The 8283-nt window shown below is 47.0% G+C and overlaps 1 long non-coding RNA gene across 1 annotated transcript; it reads right to left on the bottom strand.

Moving 5' to 3' along the window:
* Positions 1-1698: 1698 nt before the first annotated feature.
* On the bottom strand, positions 1699-8005 carry LOC125988687 (uncharacterized). Its single transcript, XR_011086529.1, has 5 exons — positions 7107-8005; positions 6866-6943; positions 6531-6791; positions 3267-6436; positions 1699-3178 (listed from the first exon to the last, which is right to left on the bottom strand). It is a non-coding gene; the product is annotated as an uncharacterized lncRNA (long non-coding RNA).
* Positions 8006-8283: the final 278 nt, after the last annotated feature.

Below are 8283 nucleotides of genomic sequence, written 5' to 3' on the forward strand. Positions count from 1 at the left end.
AGGCGTCTTGTAGCGGTTACAGATTGAGCAGGCTCTGACGTAGTCGCTGGTGTCCACTTGCCAGGTGGGCCACCAGAAACGCTGTGGTGGTGGCACAGCGTTTCTGGTGGCCGTGCGTGCAGCGCCGGGATGACAGGCCAGGCGTGAGTCGTGCGCCCATTGCAGCACGGCCGATCGCAGGCCTTCAGGGATGAACAGGCGACCCTCCGGGCAGTTGCTGGGGCCGGGTTGATCGCGTGATGTGGCTTCCACTTGGCGTTCGATCTCCCATGTAAGAGCCGCCACCCGAACCGAGCTTGGGAGGATAGTGGGAGGCGGACCCTGTCCCTCCTCCCCACCAGGAAACAAACGCGACAGGGCGTCCGCCTTCGCGTTACGGGAACCCGGTCTGTAGGAAAGAGAGAACTCGAACCGGTCAAAGAACAGAGCCCACCGTGCCTGTCTCGCGTTCAGTCTCTTGGCCGATCTCAGATACTCCAAGTTGCGGTGGTCGGTCCAGACAATGAACGGAGTGGTGGCGCCCTCCAGCCAATGTCGCCACTCCTCCAAAGCCAACTTGACGGCGAGGAGCTCCCGATTACCGATGTCATAGTTCCGTTCTGAGGCTGACAAACGGCGAGAAAAGAAGGCGCACGGATGGAGACGATCGTCTTGGCGGCTGCGTTGAGACAACACCACCCCGACACCCACGTTCGAGGCGTCCACTTCGACCACGAACTGTCTGTCGGGATCGGGAACTCTGAGGATGGGAGCGGATGTGAACCTCCTCTTAAGCTCCTGAAATGCCTGTTCTGCCCGTTCTGTCCATTTGTATGGAGAGGCGGGGCTGGTAAGGGCGGTGAGTGGCGCGGCCGCCGTGCTGTATCCACGGATAAAACGGCGATAAAAGTTCGCGAAACCTAAGAATTGTTGCAGCCGCTTGCGCGTCTCGGGAACAGGCCATGACGTGACCGCCTCCACCTTCCCGGGGTCCATTTCGATGGATCCCTCACGCACCACGTAGCCGAGGAATTTGACAGAGGAGGTGTGGAACTCGCACTTCTCTGCCTTCACGTAGAGCGAATTCTCTAGGAGGCGTCGCAGCACCGCCCGAACATGCTTGATGTGCTCAGGAAGCGAGCGGGAGAAGATGAGGATGTCGTCCAAATAAACGAACACAAATTTGTCCAGCATGTCTCTTAACACGTCGTTTATCAGTGACTGGAAAACTGCTGGGGCGTTGGTGAGCCCAAACGGAACCACCAAGTACTCGTAGTGTCCGCTCGGGGTGTTGAAAGCCGTCTTCCACTCGTCTCCCTCCCGGATGCGGATCAGGTGGTAGGCGTTGCGAAGATCCAGCTTGGTGAAGATGGTGGCACCCTGAAGGCTCTCAAAGGCGGAAGAAAGAAGAGGCAGAGGGTATCGGTTCTTTACGGTGATTGCGTTTATTCCCCGGTAGTCGATACACGGGCGGAGCGTGCCCTCCTTCTTCTTCACGAAGAAAAACCCCGCTCCCGCAGGTGAAGAGGACGGCCGTATGATGCTGGCTGCCAGGGACTCCCGGATGTACTCCTCCGGCGCTCAGGAGCGGACAGGGAGTAGACGCGCCCCTTGGGAGGGAATGTGCCGGGCAACAGGTCGATGGCGCAATCGTAGGACCGGTGTGGAGGAAGAGAAGCGGCCCTGGCTTTACTAAAAACCTCCTTGAGTTCGTGATAAACTGCTGGGACATTGGAGATGTCGGGACTATACCTGGGCGGGGCTCTGCCGAGTGGGCTGGTGGCCGCCTTCAGGCACACTCGATGGCAGCGTTCGCGCCACTGCCGTACAACCCCCACCTCCCAGTCCAGCACCGGGTTGTGCTGCCGCAATACATACATTTTTTACAAAGAAAGTCTTGCCACAACCTGAAGGCCCTGCTACTAGAGATGAAAAAGGAAGTTCTAATCTAGGGTCAAATTCAATCTGGTTAAAAGCCATTTCCACACACAGACACACGTATGGATAGCTAGATAGAAATAGCAGTAGCCAAACGGTTCAGTGGTGCCTCGCTCTAGCAGCCTTCTTTCATCGTACACCACACGAAGCCGCTTGGAAAATGACATGTTTCTGAGATGAAACCCTCTCTTATCGCGAACGATATTATGTTGAGGAGCGTATAGCACATCTGAGGTTGCACCTGCTGTATCGATGTACCCTTGAACCAAACTGAGCATGCTATCGAGATTGATGCTCTGACCGCTTTCGTGAGTCTGCGTGATCCCCTTCACTTTCATGACCGTCTGAGATGATCCTCGTGTTTTGTAAGCGTATGTTTTTGGCCCCGCTGAGACAAATTCTAAAATGCTGTCATTCGAAAGCTCATCTGTCAAATCACCCAGATAATCCCCTAGAGGGAGAACACTTTCGCCCGGTTTCACCGTGTACACGAGGCTGTCTGTATCGGTATAAAGGACACGCCTCTGAAAAATTTCTAAATAGCTGTACATTTTTAGGAGTGCATAGGCTGTTGTGAAACACGCTGCAGCAACGTTTGATGTTTTTGAGGCGGGTATCTCATTGTTTATGTTGAAACAATACTGCACAATTGAAAGCTTTTCACTGATAAAATGGAAGAATTTCACATTGTACAGACCTGAAAACAGAAGTTCAAAAAAATCCTCAGATTTTGTCACAATTTTTGTGTTTGTCATGTTCTCACGCTGCGCAAGTTTTCCCCATAGATTGTTAAGACAGAGTTTTGACACTTGCCTTTTGCCAGGGTTTACAGCAATTTTGAAAGGGTCTAGTTGGATACCCTGATGAATGGCATACCCTTTTATGTATCTTTCTCTATCCGCCTGGTTGACCACGTGAGCCGGATAACCTGAAGATTCCTGTTTACCTTTTAGAAATGTTTGCATACAATCACGGAAAATTGTGTCGCTCGTTCTTGTGTAATGCCATACTTAGGTAATATCTGCAACCGTGTACCCGAGATCAAGTGCCTTAACAAATTCAGGGGTTGTCCAAACACCTGTTAACGATCTTTGCTCATCATTATGTGTACACGCCGTCTGCTGGTTGTTACACTCAGCGCATGTACGGCACAGTTTGAAGACACATTTACCTTTAGCTGTTTTGAAGGGTAGAACAGGAAAATACAAACCACGGGGTGGGTTGACTGTGGCGCTGATGAAACCGAAATACAACCTGGGGTCTTTAAAATCACCGTGGATAATCGTTGGATGACCGATAGGGTAGGTGCCTGTACTGTTGATGAAAGGGTATAAAGACGTCACATCAACATACAACACACGCTCGTTCGGCTTTGCCGTGTAACTTAAAACGAATGTGTTTGTTCTGCCCCCAAAAAGAGCCTGCCTCGGTTTGAGCAGTGTAGGAAATTTGTTTTTTTTTTCAGAAATTCCTTCACCTCTATGTTCATCTTTTTCATTTGCAACCATTCATGCTCCCACATAATTACAGGGTACACATCCTGTCTAAGCTGTAGGTCCTGAATTTTCTTTTGTGTTTTATCAAACCTCTCCTGAAAAGGGCACTTTGTTGTCGGGCATATTTTAGAGAGGTCGAAGCATTCTGCGCAGCCGTGGTGATAACAACCAAAATACTCAAACACTATTTTTACGCCCCCGATTTCAGAATAGCCGTCTACCTTGTAGTTTTCTATCCTAACTTCACCCCCGTTCAATGCATGTCTAATTTGGATATTTTCGCTGTGCATGATCCATTGCATGTACTGAATAGAATCGTGCGAAAAAGCTTTGTGCTGACGCATATAGTTGTCTGATTGTGTAATGACTAGTGTTTGAGGGGTTAGAAAATTTGTGCGAAAAACTCTCATGCACGCCGACGCAATTGTTACCGCATTGAATGGATCTGTTCCTGTGGCCTCAAAAAACTCGCTCCTGAATTTCTCACACCCCTGCATTAACAGGTCAACGTCATTCTCGCAGTAGGCTATCGCCTGTTTAGCAAAATCAAACACATTGTTAGCTTCTTTGGCATACCATTCGTCAAACTTTAATCGTTGCGAGGGTGACATTCGCTCGATATCGTAGTAGTGAGACCCTACGTAGTGAGACCCTACGTAGTTTAGATGCTCTAAAGAGCTGAATTTGTGTGGGAAGTAACCCTTTGATTTGTCTTCAAACCCCAGGGCCTGAGGCATCGCACTTAGAGGCATCGTCAAGAATGAGAGAGAGTCTATGAATCGAGATTTTGTGTCTAAATCGACAAATGATAGAACTTTACTCCCCTGCATCAGAATGTCAAGTTTGAGACCTAATTCAAGCATTCTCCTTATGTATGAATCAAAACCTCTCGCATTATGTGCAACAAACGTAGTTTGTTTAAACCTTGGCCTTCGAAAAAATCTGAGAAATTCGTCAACACAATCTGTGCCAAACCATTTTTTAGTCAGTCTATTTGATTTGCAACAGATGAGAAAAGGTTTGTGTAAACCATCTGTATCTACATAGGTTTCGAAATCGTAGTAGACAACATTTTTGCACGGTGGTTGAGGCTTGATGGGCTGAATGTAGCACTTGTGGGGGTTCAGCAAGGCATCATCTTGATTTAAGATCTCATCACACACTGTGCACTTTTTAACGGGGCAACGATGTTTAGCACCGGTACCATCAGCTTTCACATAATACCGAAGACCACACTGCAAGCATTTTTTTGTATGAAATACAGTTGCTCACACGATTCGTCGGTCGAAACTCTTTATGTTTGGTAAAGCATTCCTCATTACGACAAGTTTTGTTACAGTCAGGGCAGATGACAGGTTTAATCCGTCGTTGTTTACAACACGGATCGAGACAAACGCTACAGTGTCCTTCACACTGGTGCTGTTGCCAATTCTCGTGCCCTTTGTAACAATGTCTGCAAAAGAATGCGTGACCAACGAATGCCTCTATCGCTTTCACGTCGTAGTAATGACCCTCGAGGTGTAAGACAAATAAAGTGCCGTTATCTGTTTTGGGATAATGCGTGTCGAAAAAAGTCATAGGGCGGCAGTCCTCTTTTCGATACATTACAGTTATTTTCCGTTTGAGGACTTTCTCAAATTTATGGACATCGCCCAGACTTACAGGTGTTTGAAAATCCAATCCTACACTCTCGTGTAAGAGCCGTGCCTGTCTTGTGGCCTGTTTTGTTGTGAGTGTGTCATTTAGCAGATAGGTTAGTGAGAGAGCGAAACACAAATTGTTGTCTTTATTACAAGGTATGTGTAAGTGTCGTTTTTTCAACCTCAAAATCTCTCTGTTGGTACTGTTCAACAACCTATGACGCATTCCGCCGCGCAATGGAGTGACTATTTGTACAATGAGCTCTAAACCTTCATCAGCCAGAAGCTCTGTATTTGATTGGGCTAAACGCTCAAGCATGTCTGATACACCATCTCCGATAGAGTTTATGTCACTAGTTTGCTGGTAGATGTGAGCCCTATCGTTACTACCCACTAACTCGGCCTGAATTACATCACCTGGTTGTGCCCTGCTAACCACCTCTTGCATGACATCATCTATTTTATCTTCAATCTGGAGGTAGAAGGTTGCAAAATCATTAATGTTCTGTTGCGATGGTATATTTAACTGTCGCCTTACCTCTATATTATTGAAATGCGATCTATTGACTACAACAGAAGTAGTCAGCTAATACAGAACCGCTGTTAGATTGCTGGGGCATGTGTTGAAATGCTGGTGTGTTGTCATCAATAACATCTATTTCGTGATCAATTATAACTGAGCAGTTGTTAGGCTGAAATGTCGGTGGAACGTCATCAATAGCAACCGGCGATGAATCGACAGGGTTAGCGGTCAACGGGTCAACCAGAGGCTGCGTATTTAGATTTTGGATAATGTTTAGCAACTGGACAGGAATATCAGGACTGATACGCCCGTTGCTGTCATTAGCTTGGTTGTTTAATTCTGATATCATGTTTAGCAATTGTGACGGGATTTGTGTAGGACTCATTCAGACTTTGATTGTTCAATTCATCTATGACAGCTTGTAAATGGGTAAGAATAGCAGGACTGACTGGTCTTTCCCCCTCTAACAAAGCCGTGCTCACATTGTTGAGCAAATCTGTTATTTGACTCGTAGACGTATTGTTAACGCTTGACAAATCTAGCTCTGGTGTGTCACTTCTTTGGCTTCTTTCGCTAAATGGTAGCAAATCTATTTCATCAATGTTTGCTAAGAAATCTGACTCCGTTGACGTAACGTTTGAATGATCCATTATATTTCCTTTTACAAAACACAACAGAAACAACACAGACCTATTTTGATTCGGCTAAATCTGTCAGAATACGTATTATCTTAAAACATACTTGTAACCGTCTTTTGTAGATACAGTTACCACGGCACTTTACAGGCCCCCTGCTGGTTGAGTGGCACGAGGGCTGCCTCCTCCTCCTTCCTCTCTGTGCCTCCGTGTCACGACGCTCACCTGGAAGTAGATATAAAAAAAGTTAATCCTTTATAATACCGAAAATAGCAAGTCGGATGATAGCATACAAAGAGAGAAAAAATAGAAGGACTACCTCCAACTTTGTTTGTCGACTCTTGATGATGGTTCAACCCTTTGTATGTAGATAGAGCTTCAGCTAACTCTGCGTCCGTCGATGTTTCCTGTCGGTCGGCGTGGGATGCAATTGGATTGGTTCCAACGGTAGCACGTGACTCTGATGCGTTTGGTCTCGCTGGCTCTGTCGCTGGCTCTGTCTCCTCCACTGCTTCAATATGGCGTTCGAAGGCAGCTTGTGTCGGCTGATTGTTTTTCCTAGTAGCCGCGGCCACGAGATCTGTTACATACATAAAATAAAATCATCAACTACTAATATTTATATGAACTATCTTAGATGCACGATTGACTCACCGTAGTCTGATTGTGTTAGGTAAACGTCGCTTAAGTCGTCGTCAAAAGATGCGTGAACATCGGCAAGAGCTATGATGTCTGCAAACATTATATAAACATTACATCTTGTTTTATAAAATAACCGCAGTGTATTATTATTATTATTATTATTATTATTATTATTATTATTATTTGTTATTATTATTATTTGTTATTATTATTATCATTATTATCACGGCGACAAACTAGTAAAATGACTTACCTTTAACCATTCTCGAAACAGCTTTTGACGCGTTTCGACTCCGTTGCTCAGAGCGATGGCTTGTCTTCTCAAAAATGAGGGTTGGTCATTCGCACTAAACCAACTTCAAATTCGGCGGGGATAAGACCACGCCTATGGGATCACGTCTCGCCAGAAATCAGATAACTTTGGCCGCATGCTGATGACGCATCAAAGGCTCCACCTCATCAGATATCTTTGGCACAAATAATGCCGACTCCACTATTGTTTGTCAAATTACATGCGACTCTCTTTGAGATAACTTTGGCACCATGCTGACGACACTTCAATGATTTTCTCAACAAAACCCCCCTTGATCCTCTAAACTATTGTTTGTCAAATTACATGTGACACTCTTTCAGATAACTTTGGCTAAACTATTGTTTGTCAAATTACATGCGACTCTCTTTCAGGTAACTTTGGCACCAATAATGACGACTCTAACGACCCCCACACTGACACAAACACCCCTCCCCTTCGCCTTCTCAACAAAACGGCCCCCTTCAACCCACACGTACTGGCTGGTAGCAAAGCTAGCTCAGATGCTGCACCTGTTTTGATTCATAAAAATACATGCCCATGCATATCCACATCTAAAAATGGCGCCAGCAAACCAAAATGGCGACAGTCAAAGATAGCGCTGTCACGACTGGCGCTGTCTTGATGCCCCCAACCCCGCCCCAATCCAAAAGGGGGTGATTTATGATACCATAACAAGTCATAAAAAGGTCATACAATTTTATGACCCCTAACTCATTTGCATATGAATAGACATGAAGGCTTGGAGCATTCTTCATTTGTGTGTCTTATAAAGTGCCGATCCTCTCGGCTGGAGCTATTTTCGGCCACCTGGCGCGTGCGCACGGCCTCCCGGTGGTCCCGGGCGGCGTGCGTGAGTGCGCCGGCCGCCGGAAGTCGAATGAGGCTCCGCGATCTCATCTGTGGTGCTCATAAAGTGCCGATCCGCTCGGCTGGAGCTATTTTCGGCCACCTGGCACGTGCGCACAGCCTCCCGGTGGTCCCTGGCGGCGCGCATGAGTGCGCCGGCCGCCAAAGGTCGAATGAGGCTCCGCGATCTCATCCGCGGTGCTTATAACGTGCCGATCCACTCGGCTGGAGCTATTTTCGGCCACCTGGCGCGTGCGCACGGCCTCCTGGT

This window comes from Syngnathus scovelli, chromosome 2 (genome assembly GCF_024217435.2).
Source record: "Syngnathus scovelli strain Florida chromosome 2, RoL_Ssco_1.2, whole genome shotgun sequence".
NCBI classification, from domain to species: Eukaryota; Metazoa; Chordata; class Actinopteri; order Syngnathiformes; family Syngnathidae; genus Syngnathus; species Syngnathus scovelli.